The sequence below is a fragment of the Typopeltis vanoorti genome, chromosome 1 (genome assembly GCF_054136105.1).
Source record: "Typopeltis vanoorti isolate ZY-2024b chromosome 1, IOZ_Tvanoo_1.0, whole genome shotgun sequence".
In the NCBI taxonomy this organism is placed as follows: Eukaryota; Metazoa; Arthropoda; class Arachnida; order Uropygi; family Thelyphonidae; genus Typopeltis; species Typopeltis vanoorti.
Window position 1 is genome coordinate 123,332,487 of NC_143549.1, and position 12,599 is coordinate 123,345,085.

General features: G+C 35.8%; 1 protein-coding gene across 2 annotated transcripts in view; it reads left to right on the top strand.

The window, feature by feature from the left end:
* LOC150110378 (zinc transporter ZIP10-like) overlaps positions 1-12,599 on the top strand; it is a 194,735-nt gene that overhangs the window by 167,919 nt on the left and 14,217 nt on the right. The gene's annotated exons all lie outside the window — the stretch shown is intronic.

The following is a 12,599-nucleotide window of genomic DNA, read 5'->3' on the forward strand; positions in this document are numbered from 1 at the left end:
AATTGTTATTTTCTATTATTTCCTAGCACGTGGTAACAATTGTATTTTAATAGGTGATCTACTGAACGTTTTGCTTGTATTCCATTCCTATTACTGTAACAGACACTGAAGATGCACTATTAATTTTAGTACGAAATATTTGTCCTTTTACTAATTAAAGATATCACTGTGGTTTTTACGTGTTTCTTTATTATTTAATTTACTATGCCACAGGTTCCTCTTCAAATCAGATTGGCAGAATGTCATTCACAAAGCTTTGTGGAGGAGAAGTGATGTGATTGAGTAAACTGAAACCCATAAATTGGTAAGGGGTTGTTACCAGATTAATATGGAAGAGCTTTTTCATTAAAGGAGACAGAGGTAGAACAACAGTTCAGCCCTGGAACCTGTATAAAGGAATGTGTGAGCAGGCATGTGAGGAGAAATTTTTTGTGCACAGAAAGTAGTTGGGATGTGGAATGCATTTCTCAAGCATATATCCGAGTGAAAAAATGGTGAATGAATTTTAAGTCTTGGTTTGATGAGCTTCTTTTGACTCCTGGAAGTTTAATGTTAATTATAAATTCACTGAACTATTGACATGATTTTTAAGCCAAATTTAATACAGAGGTTTAATTTAAAATAAAAAAAAATAAAGATTTTATTTAATTAAAAATGTAATACAAATGCAGGATAAAATATTCAGTGTTTTATCTAAACCACTGAAATGGGAGTGAATTAAGTTATATGGAAATGAATCATGGCAGTGAAGAGGATAAACCACTAAACAATAACATCAGCAGAAATTAAACTTTTGAGAAAATAAAAGTGAGATGCACTAAACTGGACAAAAAGAAAAAAAAAGAAACGGAAATTTTACAAAATCCACAGGAAGAGGTAACCTTACAAACGGTGCACAATGTAGAGAAAATATTCAGTCCAATACACAAGGTTCATCAGCTGATAGTACATTGGCACCGTGGATGGGAAAATCAAATTTGAACTTGTTTGCATTTGATTTGAAGCATTGTATTATGTGCATTTCAAAGAACACAATCCCAGTGAATAGCTGCTACATGTATTTCAGTGGATTTACCAAAGAGCTGGAAATTATTGATGTTAATTCAGAAGAACAGTGTTGATAGAAGAAGATGCAAGCAGTCGAATCTGAATGCCTGTGTGAAAATGAGTGAAATGATTTGATGTGAGAGGAGTTATTAATCAAGCTAACTTCTCTTTTATGTACTGAATAAAATTTTTTTAGGGAGCTCTTTGAGGCACTACCTCAGATATGAGAGCAGTATTCATTGGTTGGATAGATTTATGATTTGTGATTCTCTTAAATAAATTCAGCATGTGAAAAGAATATCACCAATTTAGCAATAAAAAATACTAAAATATAAATCCAAAGGAAAAAGAAAAGGAGGATGACTCTTAACGAGATGATCTAATATTGAAGCAGGCCACTCATACCATGAAAGGAAGAGGACTACATTTTTATCATTACTGATCTTCACAAAGTTTCAGGATGCAAGATTCATTTGAAAGGAGGTGGAAGTAATATTATGAAGACTGAGTTAGGAGGGTGATTGAAGATATTAGAAGCCAGAGAGGTTGACTGGTGCAAAAATGAGAGAGAGAAGGGTGTCAGAGAGCAAGACAGGGAAAGAGAGGAAACTGGAGAAAGTCAAGAAGACTGTGGAAACAAGAGATAGTGAAATGAAAAAAAAAAAAGAGAGGTTGGGGAAAATGGAGAGAGAGAGAGAGAGAGACTGGAACAGAAAGCATCAGGAATCCTAATGAGAGAAAGATGAATGAATCTGTTCAGAGTATCATGCATGAAGATTCGATGACTGGGTTGGGGGGCAGGGAGGATAGTAGCATACCAGAGGAGTGCTTGCCTAATGAAACAATAAATAGTGTGGCAATGGCAATGAAGAGGGGTGAAAATGTAGAGAATATGTAGTCATGGTTGGTATGATTACCTTGAGAGGTAGCGTAAATTGTAATGCGAGATCTGAAGTTGATGTTTGGGATAGTGAAATAAAAATGTGTCTGAGGAAAGATAGTGAGCATGCTGCCCACTGTGATAGTGTGTAGTGGAGGAGAAGAGCAGTGATTATGAATGGGATGATAGTGAGAATGTGTTGGAGGAGAGATCTGAAATATGTGAATGTGTGGAGCACATTTGAAGAGAGAAGTGAACTATATGCAAGAAATAGATTACTTGTACATTTGAATTCGAGAAGGATGCAGGCATTTGGAGAGACTGTTGTTTTCTAGGCAAATGAGTGTGTCAGGGCAGGAAAACTATAATTGCATAGGTGGAATGTAGTAGGGATGGACTCATATGGAAATAATGGCTTGAGATGTGAAAGGGTGCACACTATATTGCAGAGCTAGATGAAGTGTGAGGAGAGTAATAATGGCTATAAGAATGCGCAATGCACTGGTTTTCTCTGTATGCAAAGAAACATTAGGAATAAGCTAGGAACATGAGAATTAAATTGAGATCTTTTCCAATTGAAGGGTACAATGTCCTTTCAGTTGAGCTATCGAGGTACTTTGGGAAGGAAAATTATTAGTAGGAAGTTATTACTAATAATGCAAACTTCATGTAGGACTATGATTTTCTTCTGTACAACCCCTGATGGTACACATCAGAAATTCAATGATGACTATGATGATTACTTGCAATTTAAATAGCAATTTAAGTACTAAGTATATTGCTCTGTATAATGTTATATTTATATAATATAATACCATTTTATTTGTCAAATACCTTTTTTTGTCATTTAAAACACCATGTTATTTGAGTGACCAAGCTAGTGACACGTTTGTGGAATGAGAATATACCCTCCCTAGATTGAAGATTGTAGAATTCAGTTAACAGAAAGAAGAGTAGAGACATGATAAAGCTTGTAAGTTACTAAAGGGTTTCTATAAGAGTGACACAAAAGATGTTTTTTCAATACCTGATAAGTAGGAAGAACAAGGGGGTAACCCCCTGGAAGTTGTGTAAGAGTGTAGTTAGTAAGGGTGTGCAGACTACATTTCTTGCTTGGTGAGTGGTGAAAGAGTGGAATGGATTGCCAGAGATAGTTACAGTGTCCTGAAAGTTAATGAGTTTAAGGCGAAGTATGAGAAGTATCATATAAATAATGAGTCAAAAGACTCGTTGCAGGTCTCTCATGAAGATTCTTTTAAATGAATCTTCATGAGGATTCATTATAAGGATATCTTCATGAGCCCCATGAAGATATCCTTATAATGATGATGATGATAATAATAATAATCTGTAATGGCTAACAAACATGGTATTTATAAATACATGGATTTCAGGACTCCATGTCCTGAATAAAAATTCATCAGTTATCTATCATTATTATTACTAGCTTTGCTCTTTTCTAAATTTTTCCATGACATTTTTGCATATCTGGCAATCATTTCTTACTCTAATGTTTAGATATTCAACCAAGAATATGCTTTTCTTTTTATTTATCTCAGTCAGTTACCTCTCTGTGCTGACTCAAATTCATCTTATTCTTTTTTTTCTTCTTCTGCTTCTTCCATACTGAGACCTTTTCTGGAGTGTGTCATAAAAAATTCTCATTGTCCATTTTCTCACTTAAATTTTGAACATTCAGATGTCGAATTCATAGTGAAGAATTTATGGAGACACAACAGGTGTTAGAATAATCACTTTAGGTATCATTAAGACAGTAACATTCAACGTTTTGACCTCTGTATTGAAGTCATCATCAGGAAAACATACATATGTACATGATTCAAGCAACATTACAATACACGAGACAAAAGTAAGATGAATCTAAATGTTTAAATAATAAAGTAACATATAAAAATGGTAATGTAAAACAAGATCAGTAATGATAAAAATTTTATCCTCTTCCTTTCATGGTATGAGTGGCCTGCTTCAATATCAGTTCATCTCGTTAAGAATCATCCTCCTTTTCTTTTTCCTTTGGATTTATATTTTAGTATTTTTTATTGCTAAATTGGTGATATTCTGTTCACATGCTGAATTTATTTAAGACAATCACAAATCATAAATCTATCCAACCAATGAATACTGCACTCATATCTGAGGTAGTGCCTCAAAGAGCTCCCTAAAAAAGTACTTCGACTGCTTGCATCTTCTTCTATCAACATTGTTCTTCTGAATTAACATCAATAATTTCCAGCTCTTTGGTAAATCCACTGAAATACATGTAGCAGCTATTCACTGGGATTGTGTTCTTTGAAATGCACATAATACAATGCTTCAAATCAAATGCAAACAAGTTCAAATTTGATTTTCCCATCCAAGGTGCCAATGTACTATCAGCTGATGAACCTTGTGTATTGGACTGAATATTTTCTTTACATTGTGCACCGTTTGTAAGGTTACCTCTTCCTGTGGATTTTGTAAAATTTCTGTTTCTTTTTTTTTTCTTTTTGTCCAGTTTAGTGCATCTCACTTTTATTTTCTCAAAAGTTTAATTTCTGCTGATGTTATTGTTTAGTGGTTTATCCTCTTCACTGCCATGATTCAATTCCATATAACTTAATTCACTCCCATTTCTGTGGTTTAGATAAAACACTGCATATTTTATCCTGCATTTGTATTACATTTTTAATTAAATAAAATCTTTATTTTTTTTTATTTTAAATTAAACCTCTGTATTAAATTTGGCTTAAAAATCATGTCAATAGTTCAGTGAATTTATTATTAACATTAAACTTCCAGGAGTCAAAAGAAGCTCATCAAACCAAGACTTAAAATTCATTCACCATTTTTTCACTCAGATATATGCTTGAGAAATGCATTCCACATCCCAACTACTTTCTGTGCACAAAAAATTTCTCCTCACATGCCTGCTCACACATTCCTTTATACAGGTTCCAGGGCTGAACTGTTGTTCTACCTCTGTCTCCTTTAATGAAAAAGCTCTTCCATATTAATCTGGTAACAACCCCTTACCAATTTATGGGTTTCAGTTTACTCAATCATATCACTTCTCCTCCACAAAGCTTTGTGAATGACATTCTGCCAATCTGATTTTAAGAGGAACCTGTGGCATAGTAAATTAAATAATAAAGAAACACAAAAAACCACAGTGATATCTTTAATTAGTAAAAGGACAAATATTTCGTACTAAAATTAATAGTGCATCTTCAGTGCCTGTTACAGTAATAGGAATGGAATACAAGCCAAAACGTTCAGTGGATCACCTATTAAAATACAATTGTTACCATGTGCTAGGAAATAATAGAAAATAACAATTTTAATATATTAAGATAAATGGTTTTTTACATAAGATAAAAGTCTCCCAGATCTTTGAGAGAGAAAGACAATCATTTCTATTTAAATTCGGCCGGTGTAAGATAGTTTCACAACTTTCTTTGAATAAGTGTTCATATTTGAATCTGCATCTATGGAGAAGAACAGCTTTATCCCACTGGACACTACGAGTAGAGTCAATACTGTGCTGCGCCTGACTAGACTTCAGAGGTTTGTTATAATCAATATAATATTGATATTCTTTTTTTTTTTTTTTCCAAAGAATGGCCAGTTTGTCCAAAATAAGAGACATCGCATTCGCAAGGTATTTGGTAAATGCCAGCCAAAGATAGAGAAGACGGTTTATCCTTTGTAGAAGGTAATAAAGAAAAAATTTTGTTGATAGGAATATATGTTGGAATCAATTGATACTTTTTCAGAATTCTACCTATAGGTTCTGAGATTCCTGGAATGTACGGAATAGGAATTCTGTGGACTGTTGAAGAAACTGTAGGTATTGGAACATAAGAGTCAAGTATCTGTTGGATTTGACTGGAGTTGTAATTTGTCCTTTTACTAATTAAAGATATCACTGTGGTTTTTACATGTTTATTTATTATTTAATTCTGCCAATCTGTCTACATAGCCATCATTTCAGAGACCAAGTCATGCCCTTGAGACATCGTAGTCTTATCACCCACAAATTGCAATTTTAGCAGTGCAACTCCTAAACTTCAGTTAACTGTCCCAGATCTCTTATCTTCTTCACTTCAAAATTTCCCCAACAAGAGCATATATGCTTCGCATCAATAGTTATCAAATTTTAAAATCTTATAGTTTGCTTCAATGGACTGTTAGCTCCATTCACAAAGTCTATTTAAATCCTCCTGTAAGGTCAAAACATCTGCTCTACTGTCTTCCTAGCCCTCCTCAACTCTGCCATGCTATATTCACACAGAGGGTACTCAATTTCCTGTCGAGGTTCTCGTAGCAGGATTATTTATTATATGCTCAGGAAGCCTCCTGATGCATTACCATCAGGTTTAGTACCTTATATTATCTAGTGACTGATCTGCAGAACTGCTCGACTGCTGCACCCTCAAATGGGGAAGGTTCAGATTCCCCAGGTGTTTAGCATATACTTGAAAGGTCACTTGCACTGCACTTCAGAAGAGATGCAGGACAGAAATCAGAGACCCTATCCTAGTCACTAAATACAGAAACAGCAACTGAGGCTTCCAAAAAGCAAAAATAAAATAAAATTAATTAAATAAAAAAAAAATAAATAAATAATAAAAAAACACATAAAAAAATAGAACTATATTAAACAGTTCCTAAAGTCCTCTCGTAAGTAGTGTTATATGTATTTTTTTCTGAAATACCCTAATGTATGATATGGCTATGGTATTCTACTTAAATACAATATTAAGACAACTTTCAAACCACTTGCAAAATTAAGAAATTTACTTAGCTCCTTCAATGGTCCTCTTCCATACCTAGCTCATCCAGGGGTTTACAAAATTCAATGCACCTGTAACCTACCTAAATAAAGGAAACAGGACACACCATCTCATTTAGAAAAGATGAACACAAACATAACATTAAATATCTCCAGTATGGTAAAACGTCCGTGCGGTTAGCCTAGTGGCTATGCACTTCGCAACCATATGCCTGGGGAAGGAGTGTCCTAGGTTTGATTCCAGTCGACGACATGAGGAGCTCAAGGATTTTCCTCAGCTATAGCCAAGTTAGTTGGTTTTGGACAAATCTGAACAAGAATGATGGATTAATTATTCCAGAAATTTGGAGGATCCCATCTTCAATTCATATAGCATCCAGAACAATCCCAAACAGAAGAAAATCTTAATATGAGAAGACTTCAGAAATTGTTCAATGTAGTTCTATTTTTTTATGTGTTTGTTATTATTTATTTATATTTTATCATTATTTTTATTTAATAATATTTTATATATATATATATATATATATATATATATATATATATATATATATATATATATTTTCTTCCCCCAGAGGTTAGGCTAGGATAAATGATCAACAAACATTTAGATTCATCATCTTACTTTTTAGTGTATCATAATATAGCTTGTATCCTGTAGATATGTATGTTTTCCTGATGATGACCTCAATACAGAGGTTGAAATGTCAAATGTTAATTTTTTTTTAATGATAAGTAAGTAATTATTCTAACACATGCATTGTGTCTCCATAAATTCTTATGGTGGTTATGAGGTGTCTTCCATGACAACCTCATAACCACTATGTAACCTTAAAAGAAAGAATTCAGATGTTGAATATTCTAGCCATTTCTTTCTTTCTCTGATCACTGTTGCCTGAATATAACATCTTATAATTATTATGGTAGATGACTGGAAGTGTCAAATTATATGCCAGTTTATGTTTCATCAGTAGTTGTTAAAGATCTTTGAGAAATTAGTGAGGGACCATATACAGCATTGGGCAGATGAAGGTAATATTATCTGTGAGAATCAACATGGATTTGTTAAGAGGTGCTCTTGCCTTAGTAATATGATTGACTTTTATTATTATTATTACATTATTAGCATCATCACCTGACCTCCATAGAGTCAGAGACTCACTGTGGGAGGTACACAGTATTGCAAACAATGCTCATCCAACCATTCCTTAGACTGAATCAATGTGTCTACATTCACAACACACTCAGGCAATGCATTCCACTCACCAACCACTTTCCATGCAAAGAACCCCTCTCCAAATTCCTCTGCTCACACCCTCTTTATAAAGTTTCCAGTGATGACCTCTTGTTCTATCCCATTTCCCATTCTATGAAAAATCTCTTCCATGTCAACCTCATAACAATCCCTGACTAGCTTATATGTCTCAGTATATCCCCTTCCCATTTTCCTCCTATTCATGAGGCTTTGTAACTTACATTCTCTCAATCTGTTCTTGTACTCCACATTCCAAAGCCTACTGACCATCTTTGTTAATCTTCTCTGGACCCTTCCAACATATCCTCGTTACCATGAAAACCCGGGACCAAATCTGTGCACAATAATCCATATGAAAGCTGATCAAGGCCTTATACAATGGCATCGTAACCTATTTCTGTAGATCTTAATACTGGGACCTGTATTGTTTAATCTTTATATCAATGACATTGTCAGTGGATTGCAGGGGGATATTTAGTTGTTTACAGATGATGTGAAGCTGGGAAAGGCTATTAGTAATAGTGCAGATGTGGTAGCCCTGCAATAGGATTTGAAAACTGAACAGATGGACAAATGAATGGGGATCTCATTTAATACAGCTAAATGTAAAGTTTTGAAGTTTGAGATACATCAATGGGAGAATGCATACTCTCTTGAAGGAGCTGTACTGGAGGAAATAGGGGAGGCAAGGGATCTGGGGAGTGATGATTGATAGAAAAACCTGAAATTGAGGGAACATATTGCAAAGGCAGTGAAGGTAATAACCCAGAAGATTGCTTCAATACTGAGAAGGATGCTGACCTGCATGATAAAAGAGTTGTCATTCCATTGAATAAAGCCCTGATCAGACCACACTTGGACTATTGTTCTCAAATTTGGTCCCCAGGATTTGAAGGGGGATGAATTAACTGTAGAAAGGGCGCAGAGGTAGATAACCAAGATGGTATCAGGACTGTACAATGTTAGTTATAGAGACAGGCTGAGGGAATGTGGACTGCAGAATGTGGTACATATAAGAAGGAGAGGTGATATGATTGAGACTTTTAAACTGTTGAGAGGTAGACACAGAGTTGACATTGAGGAGTTCTTTTGCTTGTTGGAACAGGAGGAAGGAGCAAGGACAAGGGGCCATCCCTAGAAGTTATGAAAGGAAGCTGTATGTTAATAATAATATTAATATTATTATTATTATCTCTTTCTTTCTTTCACTGCTGGCCTGGTTGGCCAAGTAGTTAGTGTACCCATTCTCCAACCAACAGGTTGCAGGTTCGAATCCCACCATGGACATGGATATTTGTGATTGTCTTATCTTGTGTACTGCTATAATCTTTGACATTTGAGCTCCTGAACAGATGACATTTTGAATAATAATTGGTGAATTTGCATAGTATTTACATAGTATTGTTTACTTTTCGTATTTTAGCATGTCTGGGTGATTTTTGGATGTTTTCTGAGTATTTAAAATAGTAAATTGATAGATACGATTATCGCACATGGTCCCCATAAAGAGGAATACAACAAAGATGGCGTCCAGGTCGCCATATTTGTCTAAAAATTTTAATTTAAAGGATTTGATTCAGTGTACCATTTGTGAAATGTATGCATTGACGAGAGCGGTTGGAGTCTGGTTAAACAATGATAGTGGAGTGAATGTGTGCAGAAAGTGTAAAGAATGTGAGGATTTAAAGAGTGTATCAGGTCATGAGAGTGATATCGTTGTTGAAAGTGAGAATCGAGAAAATGGCGATATTTGCGAGGTAGTACCAGATAGCTGTGAGAGTGGCATTGAAAGTGAGAATGAAGGTAAACATACAGAAAGAATGAATGAATTATCAGAGAATAAAAATCATGAGACTGATGCAATGAGTGAGATAGCTCAGTTATGCGGAGCGATACAAAGGGCAAATCAGCAGCTAGAGCGTTGGCAAAAATGTTTACCGAGCGTAGCGACTGATAAACGGCAAAAGTATGATAGAAAAAATTAAGGGTATGATAGTGAGTGTAAACAAAATGAAAGAGCGAGTGTTGTATGGAGATTCCTTAGTAAGAGGTGTGTTAGTTGAGAGTTTAACAAAATTGTACCAACCTGGTGCGAACGTTAAGGATGTAAGCAAGTCAATTAGAATGCAAAAGCAGCGGGTGAAAGAATTGATAGTAGTAGCAGGTACAAATGATTTGAAAGGAGATAAAATGGCTATGAGTGAGGTAGCAAAAGAGAAGAGTGAGAGAATTAGGATGGTGAGTCTGTTGCCGCGGTATGACAATGAAGAGTATAGGAGGAGGAGGGCCATAATTGCAAATGACTTTATGCGTGAATTATGCAGGACAAGTGGTGTGGAATTTGTGGATGTCTGGAGTGAGTTCGATGGACAAAAGGATTTATATAAGATGGATGGCTTACATTTGAATGGATTTGGTGTACAGAGACTTGAAAAGGTGTTGTCAAATGTAGTGGAAGTGGATGTGCAGAATCAGGGAAACTAGAGTTATTAAGGGGGGGTAGATATGCAGACTTTAGGGAGACAGTTCAGTGTATGAATGTGTGTAATATGCCCAAGCGAGTATGAAAGACTATGAATCAGAATGGGATAGTTAGTATAAGGCATCAAAATAAGGAGGGGACAAATGGGCTTCTGCAATTCATGTACACTAATGACAGAAGTATTAGGAACAAGAAGGAAGAATTTTTGGCCTTGGTTGGCACTTCCAGGCCACAGGTTATTGGCATTAGTAAAACATGGCTGACAGAAGATGATATTGCTAGTGGGATTGAATTGGAGGGGTATGGTGTGTTCAGGAGTGACAAGGAGAATAAAATGGCAGGAGGAGTGTTATTGATGATAGCTGATGAGCTACAGCCAAGGAGAATACAAGTGGAACTGCAGGATAGAGAAAAGAGCACATTTGAGGCTATTTGGTGTGAGATTGAAACTAGCAGAACAAAATATACAGTTGGGTGCTGTTATAGACCAGGTGATGGAACAGATGGTGGAGATAGTATGCATAAGCAAATAGAAGAAATGAGTGGAAGGAGGGTAATTATTATGGGTGATTTCAAGTATGGTAACATTGATTGGAAGGAGGAGAGGACATATGGGAGGAAGGAAGGAATTGGATTTTATGTGATTATTAAGGGATAACTATCTGCGACAGCATGTAATGGAAAATACTAGGGGTCAGAGAGTGCTTGACCTAGTAATTGCATTTGAGAATTTGGCTGTAACGAATATGACCATGTTACCACCAGTTGGTGACAGTGATCATAGGGTCTTGACTTGGGAGGTGGCTAAAGGTGTGGAATTTACAATTAAGACAGGGTACATGTAGAATTATCGGGCTGGTAAGTATGACAAGCTTAGGAGTTTGATTGGATCAGTACCATGGCATGTAAAACTGCAAGGGCTAGATGTTGATAGTGCATGGGACGTGGTTAGGAAGTGTTTGCATGAAGCAATGGCTGACTGTATACCTAGAATCCGAATAATAAATCAAGTAGGGGTTAAATGGATGAATAACACCATTAATGGATGAACAACAACATTAAGCTTGAGCTCCAAAAAAAGAAACAACTATGAAGGGAATTTAAGGAAAAAGGTGACTGACAGGCACATGAACGGTATAAAGTGCAGGCCAGAAGAGTAACGAGTGTGGTATGAAAAGCAAAAACGGATTATAAAAGAACATTAGCCATGCAGGCTAAAGAGAATCCCAAACAGTTTTTTTGATATGTTGCAAGTAAAAGAAAAAATGCATATGGCAGAATGATTTTAAAGTGTTGGTGGATAGGAAATTGAAGTTTAGGGGGCACATCGCAAAAGTGGCTAAATCAGCTCATCAAATCACTTGGTTGCTGAAAAATACTTTAACAAGCAGAGACAAACACGTTATTGTTCCTCTGTATCGAGCCTTGATAAGACCCCATCTAGACTACTGTGCCCAGATATGGGCGCCAGTATTTCTTCTTGATGGGGAGGAATTGAGAGGATCCAGAGGCAAGTGACCAAGATGATAGTAGGTCTATGGAATGAACCTTATGAGAACAGGTTGAAGATTTGTGGGTTACAAAAATTGGTTGATAGGTGGAAAAGGAGTGATATGATTGAGACATTCAAATTATTGAAGGGTTTCTATAAGATTAATTCAGAAGATATTTTTGTGATGGGAGGACTAGGGGCCATACATGGAAGCTGGACAAGAATGTGGTTAGCAAGGGTATTAGAGCTAGGTTTTTTACTTGGAGAGTAGTGAATGAGTGGAATAAGCTGCCAGAGTCTATTGTGGGTGCTAAGACTGTGAATGAGTTCAAGGCAAGGTATGATAGATACTGTGTGAATATCGAATAGTTGTTCTTGACATGATGTTAGGGCCTCCCTCGATGAGTCTGTCGACTCCTTGGAGTTGCCCAAAATAATAATATGGTGCAGTATGACTTTTGTTGTCCTTGCTCCATTAAAACCATAAATCATCATCATCTTTGTTTCACTAACCTTCTTATGTTGAAAGCACCTGTTTTCAGATCGTCTGAGTGACATTCTAGATGGTACAACATTTCATCATGAAGGAAGTTTTGTAGTTTAAGCTAATATAGAATACAGTTTGGTCAGCTAATTTTGAACTTACTAGTC